The sequence below is a fragment of the Piliocolobus tephrosceles genome, chromosome 4 (assembly GCF_002776525.5).
Source record: "Piliocolobus tephrosceles isolate RC106 chromosome 4, ASM277652v3, whole genome shotgun sequence".
Taxonomy (NCBI): Eukaryota; Metazoa; Chordata; class Mammalia; order Primates; family Cercopithecidae; genus Piliocolobus; species Piliocolobus tephrosceles.
In genome coordinates this window covers 156840546-156868001 of record NC_045437.1, presented here as the reverse complement: position 1 = coordinate 156868001, position 27456 = coordinate 156840546, and the positions used below count along the sequence as shown (strand labels likewise).

General features: G+C 46.1%; 1 pseudogene across 1 annotated transcript; it reads right to left on the bottom strand.

The window, feature by feature from the left end:
* Positions 1–19784: 19784 nt before the first annotated feature.
* Positions 19785–21495, bottom strand: LOC111529303 (annotated as a pseudogene). Its single transcript, XR_002727386.2, has one exon. The product of XR_002727386.2 is annotated as an E3 ubiquitin-protein ligase ARIH2 pseudogene (transcript).
* Between the last annotated feature and the right edge of the window lie 5961 nt (positions 21496–27456).

Genomic DNA, 27456 nt, shown 5'->3' with positions numbered 1-27456 from the left:
AGCTACTTACTCTCTCTGCGCCTCATACATAAAGTGGAGATGATAACAGGACTTTCTGTTAAAGGACTAGATGAGTTAATCCATGTAAAATGCTGAGAATCATGCTTGCTGCAGAGTCAGTGCTCAGGAAATAAGAGCTATTATGATCACAGTCTATACTTTGTTACTGGTATCGCAGTGGCTAGACTATAAATTCCAGGAGGAACCACATCTAACCTGTTCGTTGCTCTACTCCAGGATATCAAAGGTACTCAATAAATGCTCACTGAATAAACCAATGGTGCCAAGGTGATCACAGAGAATAGCATAGCCTGGTCTCAGGTGCAGAGAGGCTTGTTCTGGGGCCTGAACTTTGTTCATTCCCTGCTGACAGTCCTAGGTCAAAACATTTTGAATTATTTTGACTCAAATACTCTGGTTCAATTTTATGCTTTCTCTTAGGAAAATGATTTATAAAACAAAAGGGTGTCCCTTCTGCCCACTCAGGCTTGGCACTGAGCTCTGCTGTAGCAGGAGCATCTTGGTCACAGTGGTGAAGGTGAAATGGGGCAGGGGGCAGAAGTCAGCCCGGCCTTCCCTTGCCCTTCACAAAGGCTATCTGCCATAAAAGGAGACCCGCCCCGTGTGCAGGGTGGGGAGTGCTAGGGACTGTCGGCTCTGCCGTCTGGTGCTCGGATTCCCACACGGGTCTGCACAATGGCCTGGTCTTTCCCCCTGGTGTCCACTGCAGCCCAGCCTGGTGCTCTGGCCCTGGGAGATGAGTAGAGAGGGGCCTTTGGGACAAGGATGGCAGGTGCTTTGGAAGATGGGCCTGCATCCAGTTTTCCTGAGGGGTGACTGGGAGAAGGGGCTGGCAGTGTGGCCCTCAGGGTGTGCCTGGCCCATGTTGGGAGAACACTCAGGTGTTGGTGTCTGCCTCCTGAGCAGCAGGGAGACAGGAGGCTGAGCCCACTTTGGCTACTTCATCTTGGACACTTCATGTGACCTCTGAGAACCTCAGTCTTGTGTGGAAATAGACATTCTGTCTTACTATCTCCTCTCCCCTCTCCATCTGCCATACTTTTAGGCCTGTGGCAGCACCAGGCCTGGAATTCCACAGTTCAGGAACCATCTAGGCAGGTGAACTGGAGTCTCCCCTCTTGGCACCCCTGCCTGTCATGAGTGGCACTCAAGCCCCCACATAGGTGTGGGAGCTGCACCCCTTTTCCTGTCCCCCTCTGGGAAGGGACACTCTGCAATACTCTGCCGCTTCGTAAGAATTCCCTCTTTATAACATAAGTGTTAAAAATGCTGGAGAGTGTCTCCTCCAGCCTCTCTTCTACAGGCAGGAGGGGTGACGGGGTGGCTAGATGAAGGGCCCACTTGGCCACGTCTTAGTAAGTTCTGCTCAGGTGGCCTAGGTGCTCTTTTTAGAGTGGGACTTTCCTCCCAGTGTCCTGAGTTTTGGGGTTCAATCTAAATTCCAAATCAGGAAAATCCCATTTACCGTCATGGACTCTGCTTCGTCAGGGGATCAGCCTGGCCAAATAACAATTTATTGGAGGGCAGGGGCCTCCCCGCTCCCACTTCCTCCCTCCCCTTCTATCGTCTCCCCTCTTCCCATCTCCCTGCTTGGCTGGAGTGACAGAACATGCAACTACTAGAACACAGCGTTCACTCCACAAATATGTACTCATTACCTGCTATGAACAAGACTCCCATTTCTGCCTTCTATTTAGCTTGAGGTCCACTGGCAGAGCGTTTGGGGAGAGCCACGTTAGGAGTCTACGGGAGTGAAGCTCATGTCCTCACCCTTCGCTGTCTCTTCTCCCCCACTCTGAACTCAGTGTTCGCAAGACTTAGGCGCTGCTGGCCCACGTCCAAGCCTCCTTATTACTAACAGGACCGCAGCTTCATTTGTTTGATTTATGTTTAATATTCTACTGGTTTATACCTTTTCTCAGCAGTTTAATAATGATCCATAAACCTGTCTCTCTGGACTTAGATTTGGAAGGCCTGTGTCTCTGGGGGCCATTCTGATTTTACACAATTTTTAAAGTAACCAGGGGTCTAAACTCTATCCTGACTCAACATGTTCACACCTGTTCCCTGATACTCAGCCCCATTGGGAATCAGTGCCCAGCACACTTTCCGCCAACATTTTGTGATTCCTTTGTGCGTCCATAGGCAGGCTGAGTTGGGGACCATGGCAGTGTCTCAGTTGTGTTCTTTCTCCTTGCTCCAGGTCCTGTCTGCTGGGCACTGGCAGGTCCCGTGGGCCCTGCTGACTCTGGCTCCAGTTCTGAAGGGCACTGTCATCTCTCCCTGGAGCCACTTTCTAGTGTACTTGAGGTTCACCCATGTGGCCCTGAGCTCATGCAGAAGTAGAAAGGTACCTCTTCCTTATTTGTGTTTGATTCAGCCATGGGGTCCTGTAGCCAGGTTTTTGGAGTCCTTTAGCACTGCAGTGTTTGCACGAGAGAGGCTCTTACGCTTCAATTTCTAGCTCTCTCCTTTCTTGCGCCCAGGTTGAATCACCAGAAACAGAGCTGGCCATGCCTCCTCTCTTACTGCCAGATTTGTCTCTGGGTCCGGTTCATCGTGCCTGGCCCTTTCTATCTCAGGACAAGTCCTCTCCTGGGAGAGGCCTCAATGTCTCAGCAGGTGGATACCTGGGGGCCATCATTCCAGGCTGTGAAGCCTGCCATTCATGAGCCCAGCCAGGGTCACCCTGAAACATCTCTCCATGCACTTTAGGCTTTAGGGAGTTGTTTAAGGATGACATATTTCTCTGAAGAATGTCGAGGGGCCTGCAAGAATGAGGGCTGCCTGTGTGGGTAGGGACAGGTAAGGGAAGATGGAACTGCCCACAGGTAGGTAGGTGGTTCTGGTTTAGTGGACCCCAGATTTCTTAGAGAAATGCCTAATGCTAATTGTCCTATGGTCACTGGTGTTCCTTAGAGGGGCCTCAAGAGTGTGCCTGGGAGAGTGCTGGGATGTACGTTCCTGAGGATGTGGATAAGTGGCCCTGAGCCATTGTATTAGGATTCTCCAGAAAGACAGAACCAGCAGGAGATAAGGAAGGAAGAGAGAGAGAAAGAGAAAGAAAAAAGAAATATGGGAGGGAATTTATTAGGGGAATTGGCTCACATGATTATGGAGGCTGAGAAGTCCCACTCCAGGCTGTCTGCAAGCTGAAGACCTTGGAATGCTGGTAGCACGGCTCAGTCTGAATTTGAAAACCCTCAGACCAGGGGAGCTGGTGGTGCAACTCTCAGCCTGAGGTCCAAGGCCTGAGAAACTGGCAGGTCACTGTTGCAAGTCCCAGAGTCAGAAGACCAGAGAGACCGGAGTTCTGATGTCTAAAGGCAGGAGAAGACGGATGTCCCAGTACCAGTGGGGAGAGAGGGTGAGCTCCTCTTTCGTCTGCCTTTTTGTTCTGTCCAGGCCCTCAGTCATTTGGATGGCGCCTGCCCACAGTGGGTAAGGGCAGATCTTCCTTATTGGGTCCATTGATTCAAATGCCAATCTCTTATGGAAACATCCTCACATACCCAGAAATAATGCTTTACCATCTGACTATCCCTTAATCAGTCAAGTGGACACCTAAAATCAACCATCACAGACATCCAGTCTCACTCAAGGGAGTTATAAATGAAGGGTTGGTGTCAAGGGTCAGTCTTGGGCCACTGGGGACTGACTGCTAGGCTGTCTTAGGGAGAGCATGTGCTGCCTCTGAGAAACACTGCTTGGCCTATGACATTAAGACCCTGATCTTGTCCTTATTCATTGTTTATTTATACAATAAGTTTTCACTGAAGGTGAATGATGAGCAAAATAGATGCTATGGCCCCTGGACTCTACTGGGGACAGACACATAATAACCACACATGTGGAAGCATTGCTGTAAACTGACAAGTGCCGTGAGGAAAATGTACACGGGCGGAGAGCCTTCCACCATGGGAAGGCGTGTTTAAGCTGAGAACCTGAAAGATGACCTTGAGTTAATTGAGCAAGAAGGGTGGGGTGCATGTGTGGGTAACGACGAGAAAGAACACACACATCCAGGCCTCAGACTCAGCCAAGAGGACTTGGGGCTTCCTTTGGGCAACAGGAATGATGAGGGGAACAGTTTGCTTATGCAGTGTGACCCTCTTTGCTACCACTCGCCCTTTTGGGTGGGCTGTGGCTATTCTGGAAATGATGCCCAGTGTTTGGCTTATGGTAAAAAATCAGTGGTGTTCAGAATAAGTTTTTTGGCAGGCTGAAGATATCCTTTTTGCTTTGCTTTATTCATTGTTATGAATTGCAATCAAAGACAGTTTAATGGTGTAATTGCTATAAAATGGCAGAGAAAACATTTCTTTGGGTATTAGTTTTGTTTTAGTAAATTTCAAAGTAGTGATTTAACTTGCCACCTTCAGGATTATTTCTGCCTCTCAGTGGGGTAATATAATCAGTGAGATCTACTACAGCCTTCATTTTCTAGAGAACACAGATAAATAATCTCCCAATATGCTCTTGAGCAAACTAAATTACCTGTGACATTTGATATCCCCCATACGGAACCAAGGGATGTCACTTGGAGCATGAGGGTGTGTGTGGAGGCTGCTAGAGATTCATGGGAATTCTGTAGCAAAGGAGACAGAGGATTAAAGATGGAAATTGGATCCCAATGGAGAATCACTTGAAAAGGGTCCCTGCATGTGTGAATGTATGCAGGAGTTTCCCAATGGCATTGCTACACCAAGGCTGGAGTCAAATTTAGCTACGTCCGCAGACACATGTGAGTCCAGAGAAATGGAAGGAGGCTGGAGCACAGCCAAGACCTCTCATGATGCAGGCTATTTGTGCATCATGAGCTTCCCAGCTGACATTTTAGTATATGTGCTGCCACAGTGACCACATGGCTATTTATTTTTTTAAAGTTTTTTGAGACAGAGTCTTGCTCTGTTACCCAGGCTGGAGTGCAGTGGTGGGATCTTGGCTCACTGCAACCTCCGCCTCCTGGGTTCAAGTGATTCTGCCTCAGCCTGCTGAGTAGCTAGGATTACTGGCGCCTGCCACCATGCCCGGCTAATTTTTTATTATTAGTAGAGATGGTGTTTCACCATGTTGGCCAGGCTAGTCTTGAACTCCTGACCTCAGATGATCTGCCTGCCTTGGCCTCCCAAAGTGCTGGGATTACAGGCATGAGCCACCATGCCTGGCCGCACATGGCTATTTAATACACATTTTCTGAGTCTCTACTATGTGCTTGTTGGACACTGCTGGGGTAATAGGTTCCACGTCTGTCGTCTGCAGAGCTCAGAGTGTGGAAGGGCACTGAGACTTGAGTACCATCAAGTATGTTGTTCATAGGACAGAATGTGGGCCAGCGATCATTCTGCCTGGGGCTCTGACAACGCTCCACTGAGCTAAGGGTCTGGCTGAGCCTTTGAAGGCTGTAAGAACTATTCTAAGCAGAGAAGGGAAGGGAAGGGAGGACAGTCCAGGCAGAAGGGACATCATGGGCAAGGGTGCAGAGGTGTGAAGTCCTACTGTTGTTGAAGGCAGTGGGCAGGTGCAGTTTCCGGAGGGTGCTCTTTGAGGGGGAGAGAGTGGGAGGAGCGTGGGACCTGAAGGCGAGAGATCTTGAATGATAACTCAGACTGGGCTCCTCCTCTTGGGCCCGTCTTCAGGATGGAACGGTTTCGGGATTTTGGAGGAGCCCCTCTGAGACCCGTCTCTTCAGTCTAATTCCCTATCTAGAGGGGCTGCCTGTGGGAAAGAGAGAGAGGGAAGGGGCACAGAGTGGGCTGTGGGTAACCTGGGACCTCATCTACTGCATCACTTTTACTGATACCCTATGTGGCTTTGGGTAAATCACTCAGCCCCTTTGAGCCTCAGTTTTCTCATCTCTAGAATGTGATAGTAACCTGCATCTTCCCTGCCCCCTGGCTGCTGTGAGAGTCTGATGAAGTCATGGGAGCACCAGGTACATAGAATGGGACAGTCTGTCCCAGGGATAGGTATCTCTGTGTTTTCCCTGCCTTCTCTGCTAGTCCTGGGGAAGAAAAGGTTTGCCTGACAGAGGAGCTCTGCCTGAGCAGTAGTGAAGCTAGTGAAGAGGCAGGCTTGCTGGGTAGTGTCCTGGAGCCTCATTGCTGAGAGGAGCTAACCCTGCTTGGATTGTGCGAGAAGAGGGAGAAGACTGTGGTGACAGAACAGCTCTCTCTGCAAGTGGCTGGAACAGATGACCTTGAGGGGCTTCTAGGGGGGGGGATAGCCTTCTGAGAGGCAAAGTTCAGTACATGGAGGGTGAGTAGAATGCTTGGAGGAGGCCAGCCTGGCGACTGTGGGGCCTGGGCTTTGCTGAGGGGGGTGTGCAAATCTGGGGCTAGACCTTAGTTGCTCAGGACAGTGGAGGTCCTGTGAGTCATCTTCAGTACCCTTTGCTTTCTGTCTTTGCCATGGTGCTTGGCTGTTCTTCTGACTAGCTGCCAAGCAAATAGTTAGCAAATGTCAATTCAAAAAGGTCCCAGATGGTTAGGGTGGCCTCATGTCTTGGTCTGGACTTAAAATAGTGGTGGTAGGGTCTAGAGCTGTGCTGGTCAGTGTGGAAGCCACTAGCCACATGTGGCTGATGAGCATGTGAAATGTGCCTGGACTGAATTAAGATGTGCTGTAAGCATAAAGATACACACTGGATTTTGATGACTTTGTACAAAAAATATAAGCTGAGTACATGGTGAAATAATATTTTAGATACATTGGGTTGAAAGAAATGAAATATATATAAAATAAAGTATTATAATTTCACCTGTTTCTTTTTACTTTTTAACATGGCTACTAGAAAATTTAAAATTAAATATGATTTGCACTATATTTCAATTGGACAGTGCTGGTCTAGAGGCTGAAGGGAGGAAGCATTGTAGATGAAGAGCTCTTTGCATCTCCAAAGAGGACTTCCTCCTGCCTAGACTGGGCACTTGAGTGGCAACTGCTCTGGGAGGCTGGGCACTCAGTTAATGGCAGCCCCACATAGGTGATTGTTCCCCTCTTCTGCTTTCTGAGTCTGCTAGGAAACTGTCTCTGGGCCACACAGTGATGGGGCTGGGACAACCAAAAAGTATTGAGGATCCCAGACAGAGGACATATTCAGGCCTACAGAGAAGGTTACTGCATGGCCTTTATTCATAAAGGCTCCTATTCATTAGACAGAGGTCTCTCTGGATGGGGAGCAGCTCATATTCATTCTTATAGCCACAAAACCTGGCACAGATCTTGCATACAGTAGGCTTACTGGATGGATAGGTGGACAGGTGGCAGGATGGTTTTTTAAGGACACGAATGAAACATAGAGACTAAAGACAGTGCAGCTGGATGAAAGGTGGCTGGATAAGGCTCAGAGAGATAGATGGATGGCTGGGTGAAAAGATGAATGAATGAAGGGGTAGATGGAGATAGAGGATGGTGAATCTAGGGGCGGATACACGAAAGGAAGATGGACGGACGGATGAATAAATAAATGGGATGGGTACAAGGAAGATGGATGATTAGGCAGATAGATAATTGAATGGTAGGTTGATGGAGGATGGAAAAAGAATGAAGGGGCTCATCCCAACACAAGCAAGCGTTGGTCAAAGTTTGTTGAGGACATTTTACCTCTTCTGCTCAGCATGCAGCACCTTTCCCTAACTCTTTTTGTTTTGCTCAGACATGTCTGGAGCTTCTCCAGGCTTTCATTGGATTCTCTGGAGAGTTCTCATTGCTGTAGCTGTGCTAATCAAGTCTCTCTCCCTAATTAGAACTGTCAGCTCCCTGGTGGGCCACCTCTGTCATTCTGGGGGTTGGAGAGTAGGTTGGCAGGCTGGGACATGTGTATGAGGGTGCAGATGATGTGTTTGTTAGACTTTGTGGGGAATTCTTTATGACAATCATTGTTTTATACAAACATCATAGGATTCTCCAAATAATCAAGGAGTCAAGAGTGTGAGCGAGGAAGAGAGAAGAGAAAGCGACTTGAAGGATTCTGAATGAATGGGATAGGGGAGAGAAGAAAGAGATTTCTTTTTACAACCCTATTCCTGAGTTTGTCGGAGTATAACTGCCTTCACATGTACAGACATGACTGTGACCTTCCAGAAAGTCCTTTCTCTGATAGCCCATTCTCCTTTTTCATGTCCTAGAAGGCCACATGGAAAGCTCAAGTCTCCTTTGTAGAAAGTGAGTCTCAGAAGAAAGTACTGCCTTGGCATTTCTGGATTTGAGTGGTTTCTCTGGAGGTGGCAGGAGTGAGTGCTGGATGGGAAGCTCGTAGCCTCTCTAGTGATAAGGATCCTAACAATACAGAGAAGAGAACAGTCATTCATTGTCAGCTAGTGAGGCTGCATCACTGCCCAGGACAGCGGGTGGGGGTGCCTGAATTTTCTGCATCTGCAAAGGCTTTAATCGTTGTGATCAGCAGTCAACTCATCACCATTAATTGAATTATATTTCAAACAAGCTTCCTGGAGAGGTTCCACTGCAAATGATGCAGAAGGATGGCTGGAGCTCTTCTGCATACCACAGCTTGTTCTGCATGCTGGGGAGTAGTCTGAATGTGTAGTTGCCAGCAGTACTTTTCTCAGGAGATGTCCAAACCTTTCTCTAGCTCCCTTTCCTCTTATTTTTAAGATTACAACCACCAAATCTCATCTTCAATACTCTAAGTAGCAAACAAATCACTTTCCCTACTGTATAATTGAAAGAAAACTGGACCTCCTTTTATTAATGCAATCTCAGTACAATTAAGCATCCAAAGGAAAGGCACAAGGCCCTAGAAGCCTTACGAGGGTCATGAACAGTGTTGCTGAAGGTTTCCTTAGGGGAGTTGCCAATGGGGAGTTATTTGGCACATTTCCTAAATGTTCTCTCTTACCGGTTTATCTCCTTGATATACCGGTATATGCCTGGATTTTCTAGCAACTGCAGAGCTCTCAGCTTTCTCTCCAAAATGCTCAATCTCTGGGCTGGCTTTCTTCTCCCTGGCTCTGGCCAAGACCGTTTAAACAACTCCCAGCTCCAAAGTTTTGTTTTCCTTCCAGCAAAGTCAAGTCCATCCTTATGCAGATGATTTAGACTCTGGCTCATTCCTGTTTTCTTCTTGTTTCTCACCCTGATCGGTCTGATGAAGGGAGCCGGCCGAGCTGGTTTGGCCAAACGTGTGTGGGGGTAATTCTAGCTTTTGGATATGCAGGCTGAGCTATGAGTGGCAGCCTCTGGAAGGTGAAGGCTGAGATGGAGAGAAGTCAGGGATGCTGAATGAGGTGCCCTCAGAGTGCTCCTGGCATCCTGAGATTTCACCTTTAGAAATGTGTTAGAAAATTGTCCTTGAGTAACAGAAACCCACTTAGACTAGTTCATGGCAAAAATTATTATAAAGACATAGGCGGTGGTTTCAGAGCCTAAGACCAGGAAGGAAGCTGGAACTTGGGAATGGGCTGAGACTAGAACCTGGTCAGCTGTCAGTTTCCTCACTTCCTCCCTTGCTCCCTCCTTCTCCTCCCTTCAGTTCTTCTCTCTCCCTCCCGCTTCCACTTCCTCTCTTCTCTCTCCCCTCTTTTTTTCTCTGTAGACCAGCTTTCTCTGGCCATAAGGGGGAAGATGGCCACCCCACACTCTTTGAGTTCTACTTGACTCTTAGTTCCAGTCACACGAGGAAGTTAATAACTGAGTCTCCCTGGAGAAGATTCTCACTGACCCATCTTGGGGCAGGTAATCTTCCCAGGTAATAGGTCCTGTCACCTCTGGCCAGGGAGATTTGCTTCTGAGGTGCGCACATGGCTGTTGTGACCCACACTTGTGGTGTGGGAAGGCAGTTCTCAGGACGATAGGATGACCCACAGGCTGGGTGAGTCATCCCTTTAAGGTGTTTCCCATAGGAGGCACTTATGTGACAAATACTAGGAATACATCACCCAAGTGGGGGAAACGCTTATGGGGCTGCTGTTGCTATTAATGTGGCGAATCAGACTACATAGGATTTTGCGCTATTGTCTGAGCAGTTTTCCATGTTATTACAAACATTTTATAATAGAGACTTTAAGTGACTTTATTACAAATTACTTAATAAGTATCTCATTGTGGGACATGTTTTAATTTTGTTTCCACCATTACAGGTAATATAGCAGTAGTCATCCTTATGTATAGGCCTCTATCTAGGTTTTGGATTATTTTCTTTGAAATAGATTGCCAGAGGTGGAATTATAGGTTAGGGTTTTTATTTGTAAATGAGCGAATCCACTTTCTTAGACGTAGATGTTTAAGGAGAAAGGAGTCTTCATAGAAGATACTTAGCCACTTTGGGGGATGGGTGCAAAGAATCAGGTTGGGATATGACAGCAAGGAATGATGTTGCTAGGATGAATGCTCTGCCCCATTATGGGACTTTCCAGTGAAATATCGCTGCTGCTGCGACCTGCTGCCTGGCACGAATGACCCCAGGGCTGGTCTTTAGAAGCTCTGCCATAGATTCTCTAAAAAGACCAGTTTTCTCCAACAGCGTACTACTAGAAGACCGAGCTGCTTGCACATGGCTGTCAATTCATCTCCTGTTCCATCCATATGGATGGGTCTGATTGGCAGAACCTGGGACACTTGTCCTCAGCGTAGAGTAAGGTTGTCTGATAAGTGGGCTTTGACTTTGTGGTACAGGAAGGTAGGACTCATGAAACTGCCAAAATATCGGGGTTATTAAAAAGATGCCAGTTGTCTATGAATGGTGAATACCTACTATGTGTTCAGATGTAAGTTTAGAGGAAAAACTATACAGGCTGGAACAATGGCTCAGTGATATTGTTGAAAGCTCCTCAGGTGCTTTCTCTCTTCCAGTGTGTTGACAGAGTGTCCCATCATGGCGCAAAACAGCTCCCACAGTGCCAAGTATCACATCCTTGTTTGTAGAATCCCAAGGAGGAAAGGAAGGTATGGGAGCAAAGGGGATTTATTCTGAAGAGCTCTCCCTTTCCAAGAATCAAAGTCTCCAACAGGGCTGGGCACGGTCCCCATGCCTGTAATCCCAGCAATTTGGGAGGCTGAGGTGGGAGGATCATTTGAGCCCAGGAGATTGAGACCAGCTTGGGCAACATGGTAAAACCCTGAATACACACACACACACATATGTATATGTGTGTATATATGTGTGTGTGTATGTATTAGCCAGGCGTGGTGGTGCGCACCTGTAATCCCAGCTACTCGGGAGGCTAAGGCAGGAGACTAGCTTGAACCCAGGAGGCGGAGGTTGCAGGGAGCCGAGATCGTACCACTGCACTCCAGTGCAGGCGATCCTCCCGCCTTGGCCTCCCAAAGTGTTGGGATTACAGGTATAAACCACTGTGCCCGGCCTCAGATACTATCTCCAAAATGGTTGTACCAACTTAAATTCTTATGAACAGCATATGAGTCTATATGTTTTAGCATATCCTTGCCAGCTAGTGTCACATATTTATTTATAACTGTGGTACTGAACTCTATTCTTAGTAGTTCTGATAGTTTTTTAGATTAAATGACCTTGAATTTTATAGAAATACAATCTTATGAATGAATACATGGAAACGATTTTAGTCTCATTTTTAATGGTCACATTTTTAAGAATTATTATAGATTTTTTACATTATATTTTAAGTTCTAGGGTACATGTGCACAATGTGCAGGTTTGTTACATATGTATACATGTGCCATGTTGGTGTGCTGCACCCATTAACTCATGATTTACATTAGGTATATCTCCTAATGCTATCCCTCCCCCCCACCCACAATAGGACCCCGTGTGTGATGATGGCCTTCCTGTGTCCAAGTGATCTCATTGTTCAATTCCCACCTATAAGTGAGAACATGCAGTATTTGGTTTTCTGTTCTTGTGATAGTTTGCTGAGAATGATGGTTTCCAGCTCCATCCATGTCCCTACAAAGGACACGAACTCATCCTTTTTTAGGGCTGCATAGTGTTCCATGGTGTATATGTGCCACATTTTCTTAATCCAGTCTGTCACTGATGGACATTTGGGTTGATTCCAAGTCTTGGCTATTGTGAATAGTGTCGCAATAAACATACGTGTGCATGTGACTTTATAGCAGCATGACTTATAATTCTTTGGGTGTATCCCCAGTAGTGGGATGGCTGGGTCAAATGGTATTTCTAGTCCTAGATCCTTGAGGAACCGCCACACTGTCTTCCACAATGGTTGAACTAGTTTACAGTCCCACCAACAGTGTAAAAGTGTTCCTATTTCTCCACATCCTCTCCAGCACCTGTTGTTTCCTGACTTTTTAATGATTACCATTCTAACTGGTATGAGATGGTATCTCGTTGTGGTTTTGATTTGCATTTCTCTGATGGCAAGTGATGATGAGCGTTTTTTCATGTGCCTGTTGGCTGCATAAATGTCTTCTTTTGAGAAGTGTCTGTTCATATCCTTTGCCTACTTTTTGATGGGGTCATTTGTTTTTTTCTTGTAAATTTGTTTGAGTTCTTTATAGGTTCTGAATATTAGCCTATGAGTAGACTGCAAAAATTTTCTCCCATTCTGTAGGTTGCCTGTTCACTCTGATGGTAGTTTCTTTTGCTGTGCAGAAGCTCTTTAGTTTAATTAGATCCCATTTGTCAATTTTGGCTCTTGTTACCATTGCTTTTGATATTTTAGACATGAAGTCCTTGCCCATGGCTATGTCCTGAATGATATTACCTAGGTTTTCTTCTAGGATTTTTATGGTTTTAGGTCTAACATTTAAATCTGTAATCTCATCAGGGATATTGGTCTAAAATTCTCTTTTTTTTTTTTTGTATCTCTGCCAGACTTTGGTATCAGGATGATGTTGGCCTTGTAAAATGAGTTAGAGAGGATTCCCTCTTTTTCTATTGATTGGAATAGTTTCAGAAGGAATGGTACCAACTCCTCCTTGTACCTCTGGTAGAATTTGGCTGTGAATCCATCTGGTCCTAGACTTTTTTTGGTTGGTAGGCTATTAATTATTGCCTCAATTTCAGAGCCTACTACTATTGATCTATTCAGGGATTCAATTTCTTCCTGGTTTAGTCTTGGGAAAGTGTATGTATCCAGGAATTTATCCATTTCCTCTAGGTTTTCTAGTTTATTTACATAGAGGTGTTTATAGTATTCTCTGATGGTAGTTTGTATTCCTGTGGAGTCAATGGTGATATCCTCTTTATCATTTTTTATTGCATCTATTTGATTCTTCTCTCTTTTCTTCTTTATTAGTCTTGCTGACAGTCTATCAATTTTGTTGATCCTTTCAAAAAACCAGCTCCTGGATTCATTGATTTTTTGGAGGGTTTTTTGTGTCTCTATCTCCTTCAGTTCTGCTCTGATCTTAGTTATTTCTTGCCTTCTGCTAGCTTTTGAATGTGTTTGCTCTTGCTTCTCTAGTTCTTTTAATTGTGATGTTAGGGTGTCAATTTTAGATCTTTCCAGCTTTCTCTTGTGGGCATTTAGTGCTATAAATTTCCCTCTACACACTGCTTTAATGTGTCCCAGAGATTCTGGTATATTGTATCTTTGTTCTCATTAATTTCAAAGAACATCTTTATTTCTGCCTTCTTTTTGTTATGTACCCAGTAGTCATTCAGGAGCAGGTTGTTCAATTTCCATGTAGTTGAGCGGTTTTGATTGAGTTTCTTAGACCTGAGTTCTAGTTTGATTGCACTGTGGTCTGAGAGACAGTTTGTTATAATTTCTGTTCTTTTACATTTGCTGAGGAGTGCTTTACTTCCAACTATGTGGTCAATTTTGGAATAAGTGCGATGCGGTGCTGAGAAGAATGTATATTCTGTTGGTTTGGGGTGGGGAGTTCTGTAGATGTCTATTAGGTCCGCTTGGTGCAGAGTTGAGTTCAATTCCTGGATATCCTTGTTAACTTTCTGTCTCGTTGATCTGTCTAATGTTGAGAGTGGGGTGTTAAAGTCTCCCATTATTATTGTATGGGAGTCTAAGTCTCTTGGTAAGTCTCTAAGGACTTGCTTTATGAATCTGGGTGCTCCTGTATTGGGTGCATATATATTTAGGATAGTTAGCTCTTCCTGATGAATTGATCCCTTTACCATTATGTAATGGCCTTCTTTGTCTCTTTTGATCTTTGATGGTTTAAAGTCTGTTTTATGAGAGACTAGGATTGCAACCCCTGCTTTTTTTTGTTTTCCCTTTGCTTGGTAGATCTTCCTCCATCCCTTTATTTTGAGCCTATGTGTGTCTCTGCATGTGAGATGGGTCTCCTGAATACAGCAAACTGATGGGTCTTGACTCTTTATCCAGTTTGCCAGTCTGTGTCTTTTAATTGGACCATTTAGTCCATTTACATTTAAGGTTAATATTGTTATGTGTGAACTTGATCCTGTCATTATGATATTAGCTGGTTATTTTGCTCATTAGTTGATGCAGTTTCTTCCTAGCATCGATGGACTTTACATTTTGACATGTTTTTGCAATGGCTGATACCTGTTGTTCCTTTCCATGTTTAGTGCTTCCTTCAGGATCTCTTGTAGGGCAGGCCTGGTAGTGACAAAATCTCTAAGCATTTGCTTGTCTCTAAAGGATTTTATTTCTCCTTCACTTATGAAACTTAGTTTGGCTGGATATGAAATTCTGGGTTGAAAATTCCTTTCTTTAAGAATGTTGACTATTGGCCCCCACTCTCTTCTGGCTTGTAGAGTTTCTGCCGAGAGATCTGCTGTTAATCTGATGGGCTTCCCTTTGTGGGTAATCCGACCTTTCTCTCTGGCTGCCCTCAACATTTTTTCCTTCATTTCAACTTTGGTGAATCTGAGAATTATGTTTCTTGGAGTTGCTCTTCTTGAGGAGTATCTTTGTGGTGTTCTCTGTATTTCCTGAATTTGAATGTTGGCCTGCCTTACTAGGTTGGGGAAGTTCTCCTGGATGATATCCTGCAGAGTGTTTTCCAACTTGGTTCCATTTTCCCCATCACTCTCAGGCACCCCAATCAGACATAGATTTGGTCTTTTTCACATAATCCCATATTTCTTGGAGGCTTTGTTCATTTCTTTTTACTCTTTTTTCTCTACACTTCTCCCTTCATTTCATTCATTTGATCTTCAATCGCTGATACTCTTTCTTCCAGTTGATCGAGTCGGTTATGTCATGCGTGTCCATGTGAATAGACCACCAAACAGGCTTTGTGTGAGCAACATGGCTGTTTATCTCACCTGGGTGCAGGCGGGCTGAGTTCGAAAAGAGAGTCAGTGAAGGGAGATAAGATTGGGGCCGTTTTATAGGATTTGGGTAGGTAAAGGAAAATTCCAGTCAAAGGGGGGTTGTTCTCTGGCGCACAGGAGTGGGAGTCACAAGGTGCTCAGTGGGGGAGCTTTTTGAGCCAGGATGAGCTAGAAAAAGGAATTTCACAAGGTAATGTCATCACTTAAGGCAAGGACTGGCCATTTTCACTTCTTTTTTGGTGGAATGTCATCAATTAAGGCGGGGCAGGGCATTTTCACTTCTTTTGTGATTCTTCAGTTACTTCAGGCCATCTGGGGGTATATGTGCAAGTCACAGGGGATGCGATGGCTTGGCTTGGGCTCAGAGGCTTGACAGGTTACTGAAGCTTGTGCATTTGTCACGTAGTTCTCGTGTTATGGTTTTCATCTCTATCAGTTCTTTTAAGGTCTTCTCTGCATTGATTATTCTAGTTATCCATTCATCCATTCTTTTTTCAAGGTTTTTAGTTTCTTTGCGCTGGTTACATAGTTCCTCCTGTAGCTCTGAGAAGTTTGATCGACTGAAGCCTTCTTCTCTCAACTCATCAAAGTCATTCTCCGTCCAGCTTTGTTCCGTTGCTGGCGATGAGCTGCATTCCTTTGGAGGGGGAGATGCGCTCTGATTTTTTGAATTTTCATTTTTTTCTGCACTGCTTTTTCCCCATCTTTGTGGTTTTATCTGCCTTTGGTCTTTGATGACGGTGACATACTGATGGGGTTTTGGTGTGGGTGTCCTTTCTCTTTGTTAGTTTTCCTTCTAACAGTCAGGATCCTCAGCTGTAGGTCTGTTGGAGTTTGCTTGAGGTCCACTCCAGACCCTGTTTTCCTGGGTATCAGTAGCGGAGGCTGCACAAGATAGAATATTGCTGAACAGTGAGTGTTGCTGTCTGATTCTTGCTCTGGAAGCTTCGTCTCAGGGGTGTACCCCGCCGTGTGAGGTGTCAGTCTGCACCTAGTGGGGGATGTCTCCCAGTTAGGCTACTCAGGGGTCAGGGACCCACTTGAGCAGGCAGTCTGTCGTTCTCAGATCTCAACCTCCGTGCTGGGAGATCCACTGCTCTCTTCAAAGCTGTCAGACAGGGGCATTTACCTCTGCCGAGGTTTCTGCTGCTTTTTGTTTAGCTATGCCCTGTCCCCAGTGTAGGAGTCTACAGAGGCAGGCCAGCCTTCTTGAGCTGTGGTGGGCTTCACCTAATTCGAGCTTCCCGTGACTTTGTTTACCTACTTAAGCCTCAGCAATGGTGGACGCCCCTCCCCAAGCCTCGCTGCCGCCTTGCAGTTAGATCTCAGACTGCTGTGCTAGCAATGAGGGAGGCTCTGTGGGCATGGGACCCTCTGGGCCAGGTGTGGGATATAATCTCCTGGTGTGCCGTTTGCTAAGACCCTTGGTAAAGCGCAGTGTTAGGGTGGGAGTTACCCGATTTTCCAGGTGTTGTGTGTCTCAATTTCCTTTGGCTAGGAAAAGGAATTCCCTTCCCCCTTGCACTTCCCAGGTGAGGTGATGCCTTGCCCTGCTTCAGCTCTCACTGGTTGGGCTGCACCCGCAGACCAGCGCCAACTGTCTGACATGCCCCAGTGAGATGAACCTGGTACCTCAGTTGAAAATGCAGAAATCACCCGTCTTCTGTGTCGCTCACGCTGGGAGCTGGAGGCTGGAGCTTTTCCTATTCAGCCATCTTGGGCGTGCCCCAAGTATTATTTTTATCTTACTGTATTGATCAGGCCTTTTTGAACAGTGTTTGATAATGGTGGTGGTGACGAACATCCTTGTGTTTTCCTGATTTTAATTTCAAAACTACAGTGTTGTTTTGGTATGTTTGATGTGAGTTGTTCGTTTGAGATATGTCTTATTTTCTCAAATTAAGCTATTGCTTATAAGATGCACCAACTTAATAACAGCTTTTGGAGGATGGAGTGGGGAGAGGAAAAAGCTACTTAATATTAACCATACACATTGATTGAAAGATACTCTTATTGCAATGATGCAAATGTGAAACAAATGTACCTTAGAATAACTAAAGGAAAAATTATATATAAAATTTTTCTCTCCCATTGTTAGTGTCATAATTAAATACACACTCACTTGATGTGAGCAGTATCCTCACAGAAGATAAGTTCTTTTTTTTTTTTCCTGAGTTGGAGTCTCGCTGTGTCACCCAGGGTGGAGTGCAGTGGCATGATCTCAGCTTACTACAACCTCTGCCTCTTGGGTTGAAGCGATTCTCCTCCCTCAGTCTTCCGAGTAGCTGGGATTACAGGTGCCCGCCACCACGCCCTGCTAATTTCTGTATTTTTAGTAGAGATGGGGTTTCACCATTGTTGTCCAGGATGGTCTCAAACTCCTGACCTCAGGTGGCTCGCCCACCTCAGCCTCCCAAAGTGTTGGGATTACAGGCATGAGCCTCGGTGCCTGGCCAGATAAATTCTTTATATAGTATATACTTTATGATGTTCAGCAAGTAACATTCTATTCCCAGTTCTTAGAATTTTCATGAGAAATGGATGTTGAATTTAACAAGAGTCTAAGCATAAGGCTATCATTAGAAAGATTGATGCCGTGATATCAATAATTTCCTAATGCTAAACCATTTTTGCAATCCTGGGATAAACCCTACTTTATTGCTCTGTATTATTCTTTTAATAGTCTGTTGAATTCTATTTCTGGTATTTTATTTAGGATTATTACAGCTATTTTCCTAAATGAGGAGGATCCATGGGATTTTTTTTTTTTTGCCTATTCCTGTCAGATTGTGGTGTAACAGTTATGATCATTTCATCACATAAACTCGATGGCTGTGCAGCTTTTTTCAATGTGGTAAAACAGTTTATATGACAAAAATTAGTAGTTCTTGAAAGCTAATTCAACATCTGGAACTAGAGTCTTTTGCGGAAGTAAATATTTAGTAACATCTTCAACTTTTTTCTTGATTATTGGTCTTAAAAAACCTTATAGGGTCAATTTTGAGAATTTATATTTTCCCACAGAAATTCTTGTCATTGAGATCTTCAAATTCGTTAGCAAATAACAGTGAAGTGTCTCATAATTTTTAAGTCTTCCCTTTATCTGTTTCATTTATTTATTTTTTATTTTATTTTGAGACGGTGTCTCACTCTGTTACCCAGGCTGCAGTGCAGTTGCGTGATCTAGGTTCTCTGCAACCTCCGCCTCCTGGGTTCAAGCAATTCTCTTGCCTCAGCCTCCCTAGTTGCTGTGATTATAGGCATGCACCACGATGCCTGGCTAACTTTTGTATTTTTAGCAGAGACGGATTTTACCATGTTGGCCAGGCTTGTCTCCAACTCCTGGCCTCAAGTAATCCACCTATCTCAGTCTCCCAAAGTGCTGGGATTACAGGCGTGAGCCACTGCACCCAGCCTGTTTTATTATTTTTGAATTAATTTACTTAGCTCCTCTCTGCTTTTATTGAAGTCATCTAATGTTCTCAATCCAATCAGTGTTACGCCTCATCTGGTCTTGTCTCTTTTCCTCTCTTTTCTTTTCTTTTTTTGATGGAGTCTTGCTCTGTTGCCCAGGCTGGAGTGCAGTGGCGCAATCTCGGCTCACTGCAACCTCTGCCTCCCGGGTTCATGCCATTCTCCTGCCTCAGCCTCCTGAGTAGCTGGGACTATGGGTGCCTGCCACCACGCCTGGCTAATGTTTTTTGTATTTTTAGTAGAGATGGGGTTTCTTTTTTTTCTATTTTTTCTTCTTTTTTTTTTTTTTTTTACCAAGGTAAAACAAATTTATTTGGGAGAAACAATTCCCTTCAAAAGTAGATCCCTATCTTTAGGAGACAAAAGGAAACACTGTGATGAACCTACAGCCCCTAGTTTGGTGGGCCACAGGCCCACTCTCATGCTGCTGTGGGCTCTAGCCTCAGTAGCCAGATCCAGGTAAACCTCAGTTTCAAGAATAAAGGTGAGCCACAGACATGCAGCACCACCAGAGACAACAACACCCCGTGGCAAGAAGACCATGCTCTGGACTGTCTCCGTACTGCCACGGTGAGGCAGGAGGCATGCTGTGACTCCTTGTGCTCCGTGCCCATTGCACAGGCCAGTTCAATTCCCTACCATCTGCCACCCATGCTCTTCTTTTGGGACTCCAACTCTGGCCAAACAAATGTGAATCTGGAAAGCAGAGGCCCAGGGCCCTCTTGCAGTGCAGACATTTTGAGGTGGGTAGGCAGCATATGTTGCATTCTAAGTAAAACAGCTAGAGGGTAAAACACCCCAACGCCAATTTATTTTCAAAAAGGGCTCTTTGTTATCCTATAGTTTGCCTTTTTTTTGTATAATTGTACAACCTTTGAAAGTTACATAAGTTGTAATGATCTAATACTATTAATAGCCATTCGGAAAACACTTTCCCTCCCTCCCAACAACCATCCAGGGGGAAATAAAAGTCCTGAAAAGAGGCCAGTCCAATATGGCCTCTACCCTGGCAGAAACAGAAAGTGAAAAGAGAAGAAAACAGAAATCAACTAAGAGGTGTTGCCAGTGTCTCTCAGGAGTGGGGCCCTGGCTGTCACCTGGGGTCATGAAAGGCAGAGCCTGCAGCATGCAGTATGGCAGCCGGGAGACCTTGCGGCCACATCTTCCTCACCCTGGCACATCCATATCCCAACTTAGGTGTCATGGAAATCTTTCAGCAGGGTTCTCCTCCGCTGCTCTGCTATATGCATCTGGTTCTCCAAGTCCCCTCTGTCATAGCTGTCTGCACGCTCCACTTTCCATGAGAGGTTTTCAATCTCAGCCTCCAGCTGAGCCTGCTGGTATTCAAACAGCTTCTTCCTGGGTCCGGACTCCATGTAATATGCATATGGGTAGGTGTATTGCAGGGTGTATCGACACTTGGCCAAGAGCTTGGCAGCATTCTGTAGGTACTTCCAGTCGATCCATGTCCCCAGATTGTTCATGACCCTCTCCTGAATCTTCTCGTGAATCCACTGGTATGTCTGTGCCTCAAGCTGCAAGCTTTTGTTGTGGTTTTTCCCACCTCTCCAAGTAGAATAAGTACTTCTTGAGGGCTTGCCTCACCTGGGCTTGTTGGCTCTGGTTCACAATGTCAGGATTCTCCTTGTAACGACTGCACTCATAGTATTCACTGCCATGAGTCTTCCAATCTCCTAGACACATCCAGCAGAAGTCATGTTTACATTTGGAGCAGTGCATGTGATTGCAGCCTCCATTCTTCTCAATGCAGATGTTGCACTTGGGACAGTCTTTAGTGTGGGCACTAATGTAGTTGGCTATTTCAGAGTTACACTTTGTGAGCCATTTCCGGATTGTGGTGCGTCTGTGGGTGCATGATACATCTGATGACACTTGAAACAGAAGACCTCGTTGCACCGATTGCACTGTACTCGGCGAGCTCTAGGTTCCTGTACCCAAATAACCACGGGGCAGTCTGCACCAGGGCACAGCTGGAGCTGCTAATGACTCTCCACATAGCCCCTGAAGAGGTAGTGCCTATATTTCTCTCTCAATTCTTCATTGGGAAGCAATGGAAACAAAGTCCTCTGTGTATGGAGTGGACAGTCCTGAGCTATAGGAGAGACCCCCACGCCCACGCCATCCTTGATGAGAACTGAACAGTGCTGCTCCCAGCAGCTGCAGCAAAACTGGTGCTGACAGGCCAGAGAGAGTAGGTTTTCCTTTCGCACAGACTGCATACACACTGCACGGTGGTGAGGGGGATGGGATGCGGGAACATGTTTTGATGGATTAGGCTGAACTCGAGCCTCAACAAGCAGTTGAGCAGAATTGGACTTGAATCTGTCCAATATCTCTGAAACTTGCCAGTAGAAATTAACTAATATGTTTAGCAACTGAATGAGATACCTTTAGGACAGAAGCTAAGATGGTCATGTGCTCATTGAGGGCACCCTCAGATTCCTTGTGGGTCAAGCAAGTGAACTGGTACTCCTCAGGATCAAAGGCATCAGCCCTCTGCTGCTCCACATCACTGGCTACTCCCACGTAATAGTCCTCTATGTTCCCAGGGTCTTCATCCTCTTCTTGTTCGTCTTCGTAACAATTTGGGTCACAGTCCTCTTCATTGCTGTCAGACCCTTGGCTGTTCATGTCCACTGACATCTTAGCATCCAGCCAAGTTGCAGATCAGGAAAGCAGTTGCTTTTTCCCCCTCCCCACAAAACTACCGCTTTCTCAAATGCATTAGTATTTTTGTCTTCTGTAATACTTGGAGATCTCTCAGGCAGATGTCACCCAAGTATTCTACGTAATAGGATTTCCATCGGGAGCTGTGCCCTCGTGGCTGCTGACCCCAGACAAGCCAGACCGGATCAGGCTGGGCCAGAGGGATGTGGCGGAGGCGGCAGGCTGACACCGGTCAAACCCGCACTGCTTCCTCCAGAAGCTAGACAGGGTTTTACTGTCTTAGCCAGGATGGTCTCAATCTCCTGACCTCATGATCTGCTCACCTCGGCCTCCCAAAGTGCTGGGATTACACGCATGAGCCGCTGCACCCGGCCTTTTTTTTTTTGGACAGGTAGCGAGAATTGGGTTCCCAGTTTGACCTGTGACTGTTTTGCTGCTGAGTTTTGGTGTTTCTGGATTGTTCCATGAGTAAATGCTAAGGGAAAGGGACTTTGTTCTTTCAGTCTGAAGTTTTTTGAGCATCTAGAACACTTCCTGGCCATAGTAGGGGTGCAATACTTATTCGTTGGGCAAATGAAAACAATGACTGTGGGAAACAGGTGAGAAGTTGCCAGAAGCCTCCTTTTCAGGGAAGACCTCATAAGGACAGAAAGAAGTAAGCAACAGGTCTTCTACCGTCTGCAAAGGTGAACTTTTGCTATTGCCACTCCCCACCTCACCCACCCACAGCCACCGACCACACAGTTCAAACGGAATTCTTTCTTGGAGCTGGTGGTGGGTGACTGGTGTAAGGGACCATCCCCACTGAGCTCCCTGTTCCCAGGCCTGAGCCTTCAGGGTAGTGAGGACTTCTGATCACAGAGATGCGCAGGCAGGAGCATGATGGTGGGGAGACAGGTGGGCTCCTGGAGGAGGAGAAAGTGACTGCTAGGGCAGGAGATGAGTCACTGAGATGGGGGGCTGGGTGGAGGAGGTCTTGGGACAGGGGTTGAGGTAAGAAGACAGTTACTTTAGGTAAGGTTGAACTTCTGGTCCTGGAAAGCTCTGAGCTTGAGCCTAGGATAGGTGAGCTGTGGCTGCTGACCATGAGGGTGACTGCATCAGACTCTGCCTTAGGGATGAGGGGGGCCCTGTGGGCTGGCCAGGAGAGGCCCTGAAGGTGGACATCTGCCTTGACCTCATCATTGAGAGTTGCCAGATAAAATGCAGGATGTCCAGTCAAATTAGAATTTCACATAAATGATGAGCAATATTTCTTTAGCATGAGTTTGTCCCATGGATTTGGGACCTCTTGATTTACCCATCTCTGAGGCAGGGGACTCCCAGGACCTGGGAGAGGCTTCTCACTGGGAAGGCAGGAAGGCACCTCCCTCTACCCCATATCTCCCCAAGATATTCCCAGCCAAAGGGAAGTCTTTAGCTGCAAAAGAGCAATACCCCTCCTCCCTCATCCATTCTTGCTTCTCAAATGGAAGCGTTAACTAAGCACACTCTCTACACACTCCTCTGCTTGGGGGTGGCCTTCTGGCCAGCTTTATGGGCTCTGCTGGACACAGAGAAGAGCCTGAGGAGTGCTCACTTTCCAGCAAGCCACAGTCAGTCAGAGCAAGTGAGGCATAGGCCCTGTAGATAGGAGTCTAGGCAGGCTGGTGGGCTTCTGTAACCTAGGGGTGAGGGGCACAACCAGGATGGTGGGCTGGAAGGTGAGGTGGGGAGGAGGGGCAGGCAGAGGCCAAGGGGAGCAGCCCGATGGTGTACAGTGGGAGGGGCGAAGCAGGAAGGTCCTGAGCACCGCCTCCCAGGTACTTCCTTGGTGCTATCTAATCTGAGGTGCTCTGGAAAAGCTGAAGGTCAAATGCTAACTTCCTGGGCTAGAAAGTAAGCTTTGGGAAGTAAGTGTTGTGAAGGAAACAACCTCTAGGTATTGTCACGAAGTTTGTGTTACCCTCAGATTAGCCTCATTTATTTCTGGCAGAAGGTTAAAAACTATACAAATAATTTTTATGGGCATAATTATGTTCTCATCCCAAAATAATGTGGCACAGTTCCATAATTACTCAGAAATGATCACTGTGTGAACAGCTATTAATTAGCGAATAGCTTTGGAAAAAAGTTTCAATAGGTTTGGGAAGCATTGTTAATAACCCATTATGATATGTCTGGGGGTCAAATCACCATGTCATGTCAAAGCATAGATTTATAGTTCCATTTTAAATCATTTCAAAATAATTAAGAATGTGCTGTGCATCTAAGTGGGCAGAGTTGAGGCACAGAAACCATGTATCTGCATTAGGAAGGGAACGGATCATTTCCGGCCAAAATGGAGATCAAAGCTCTTTCAACATCCATTTGGCAGAAGCATGCACATTTTATGGCTTCTCAAGAAGTATCAGTGATTTTAGATAAATAGCATTCAGCTCTTCTTTCCCTTTCCCCATGGCCTTCTTGCAAGCCAAGAGAGGAAAATTATAAATCATCAGGAACTTCTGACCTTGACTTAGAATTTCAGGTGGGAGTCCAGCCATATGCACTCTTCCTGGCAGAGTGGGGGTATTTCTACATTACTCTTTGCCACCTTCTGGAGTGGGTCTTGGGGAGGCAGCTCTGCTCTTTCCTCTGAGACACGTTCTCTTTTTAGGGTGTGTGTGCTAGAATATCTTTAGCCCAGGAACCTTCCTGCCTCCCTGGAACGCTAGGGCACACCTAGTCTTTTGGAGCCGCCTCTCCTCCTGGTCGTCCTTGGAGACTTTGTTGGGGAGGGGAAGGAAGCTCTTCCTTACTGAGTGTTGATGTGCTCTGGTCCCTCTGCTGCACTTTCATGCACTTGATTGCAGCCTCCGACTGGGCAGGTACTGTCATCCCTGTGCGGCCAGGGAGGAGATGGAAGCTCAGAGAGATGAGAGGATTTCTGCAAGCTTGGGAAGGAAGCCTACAGCTGGAGGGAATCTTTAGGTTCAATATACCCTCAGATGTTCGACCCCTCTCCCCCACTCCCTTTTTTCCTTTTTTTGAGACAGGGTCTCATTGTGTCACCCAGGCTAGAATGCAGTGGTGAACAAAGCTCACTGCAGCTTTGACCTCCTGGTCTCAAGTGATCCTCCCACCTTACTCTCCTAAGTAGCTGGGACCACAAACCTGTGCCATCACTCCCAGTTTATTAAAAAAATTTTTTGTACAGACAGAGTTTCACCATATTGCTCGGGCTGATCTCCAACTCCAGGCTCAAATGGTCCTCTTGTCTTGGCCTCCCAACATGCTAGGATTACAGGTGTGAGCCACGACACCTGGTCTGGCTCCCTTTGGTGACTTACCCATGATGAGGTCATCTAGCCCAGGCTTAAACACCTCTTGTGGAGTGGTGCTCACTGGCAGTGACCTGTTCCATTCAGCATGATTAGTATACACTCATTGTTTAAACCAAAAATGCATATAAAGTAAAAGATCATGGCCTCTTCTGTGCCCCTGCTAATCCTATTCCTCAGAGGAAATCACTGTCAACAGTTGGGTGTGTATCATTCAAAATACCTTCCTATGCTAGATGTATGTACATTGAAAGCATGTCAGTAGAATCATACATACTGATGTGCTTTTTCACCCAATAAATTGTGGATGTTCACTCAGGTATATGTATGTACCTACATCATTCTATCTATTGCCTATTGACCTAGCTCTCATTGACATTTCTTTCATCTCTGTTTTATCTCTTTCTATTTATTTGTATAGTCACTTCTGTCTTTCCAAATATGATCTTCAAAGTAGATCTTACCGCTTCTCTCACCTTGTCCATCTCTAATGTGGACTATTATCATAGCCTCCTACCTGGAATCCCTGCTTCTGCCCTGGCCCTGCCCTATAGCCTGTTCTAAACCCAGCAGGTGTAGGGGCCTTTCAAAATGCAAGTTGCATCATGACACTTCTCTGCTCAAACTCTCTTACGGCTTCCCTCCCATCAGAGTTAAAGTCCAGCCGTCCCACAGCTTGGAGGCCCTCCATGCCCCTGTCCTCCTGCCATCCTGCTCTGTGTCTTTGGCTTCATCTTCCCATTGTTTTCTCTGCCCCTGCTGTGCTGGCCTCCTTGGTGTCCTTTGGTGACTTCCTTGGTGACTTGCCAGGCCTGCTGCTATCTCTGGGCCTTAGGACTTACCATTCCTACTGTCTGTAAAGTTCTTTCCAGAAAGCCAGGTGGCTTGCACTCACTTCCTTTCAGATCTTTGCTCAAATGTCAGTGAAGGCCTTCCCTCCCTCCCTCTCTGTAGACTGATATGATTTCTTAAGGCGAGTTTAGAAAATCATCTACACATATACCCCAAGTCAAAGCTGGCATTATATTTACTGATGAAACAATAAAAGCATTCAAATTAAATGAGGTACTTACGTACCTGCACTTATGGTCCGGGAAGAAAGAGAAAAGACAAAGAACTGGAGGGTCTGGAGTAGTCAGTGATTGTCCAGTGTGGCAGTAGTCTAACAAGCTGGAAAGGGAGGGCTTGGTTTGAATTAATGATACTGATAGGGGAGTATTACTGTTGGATGACAAGGTCCAAGATGGGATGCTGAGCGGCCAAGATGGAGTGAGCGAGGACACTGGAGTGAGGTGGTGATATGGCTTGGCTCTGTGTCCTCACCAAATTTCATCTTGAATTGTACTCCCGTAATTCGCACGTGTCATGGGAGGGACCCATTGAATTCTCGTGGTAGTAAGTCTCACGAGATCTGATGGTTTTATCAGAGATTTCTGCTTTTGTGTCTTCCTCATTCTCTCTTTGCCTGCTGCCATCAATGTAAGATGTGACTTGCTCTTTCTTGCCTTCTGCCATGGTTGTGAGGCTTCCCCAGCCACGTGGAACTGTAAGTCCAATTAAACCTTTTTGTTTTGTAAATTGCCCAGTCTCTGGTATGTCTTCATCAGCAACATGAAAATAGACTAATACAGGTGGCAAAGGAAGTGAAGGTCAGGGTGCAGGTTGGGCCATCCATGTGGATGTTGGTTGCCTAGGAGGAAGGAAGGACTGAGGCTGGAGGGGGAAGGTGGGCACCAAGTGCCCAAGTCTCAGATGAGTTGCCCAACCTTGGGCAACACAGTGAGGAGGGTCCTGGTGGTGGGGAAGTAATTATGTAAGAGCAGAGAGGACAGGGACTCCACTTCCCATCCCTGAGGGCCCTGGGGAGGTGGCATCCACTGTGGAAAGCCAGGTTTCTTTCAAGGCAGAGAAGGCCTGAAGGCTGGTGATATGGAAAGGTTTTGTGTAGAGGCTGGTGATATGGAAAGGTTTTTAAGTTGTAGAGCTGCAGCTCTGGAAGGCCCAGAGGAAGGCTGGGGTGTTAAGAGAGCCTGTCCTACAGAGTTGCAAACGGTAAAAGTCTTAATTGAAAATTTCAGACATCCTAGGCCAGGCGCAGTGACTCACGCCTGTGATCCCAGCACTTTGGGAGGACAAGGTGGGCGAATCACTTGAGATCAGGAGTTTGAGACCAGCCTGGCCAACATGGTGAAACTCCATCTCTACTAAAAATACAACAAACTAGCTGGGTGTGGTGGTGTGCACCTGCAGTCTCAGCTACTCAGGAGACTGAGGCAGGAGAATCGCTTGAACCCAGGAGGCAGAGGTTGCAGTGAGCTGAGATCGTGCCATTGCACTCCAGCCTGGACGACAGAGTGAGACTTGGTTTCAAAAAAAGAAAATTTCAGACATCCTTAATGTATTTATCATATTTATACTTATTGCCCTTCACAGTTTATCAATCTAAGTATAATTAGCATCTGATTGAGGCCAAATTCCTGCTTTCTTTCTATACACTTTATAATTCCACTGTTGTTTCAGTTGGCATGTCACCTCCCAAATCTGAGTAAAAGTACCTTCTGCTCTAATTGCATCCCCTCTTTCCTTAAGTTCACACCAGAATCCATGAGCCCAGCTGGGGACCAGTATCCAAGACAGCTTCCGGCTGGATTCTTCCCAGCCACCATCCTTCTGAACAGCAGGCCCTGGACATGGGCAGCAGTGGTAGGAGTGAGGCCCTGTCACTCCCAGAGAGGGCTGTTTGGCCTTATGAGAGATTGCCCCAGAGAGCCCCATTTTTACTCATATTTCTGGGGAAATCTTACT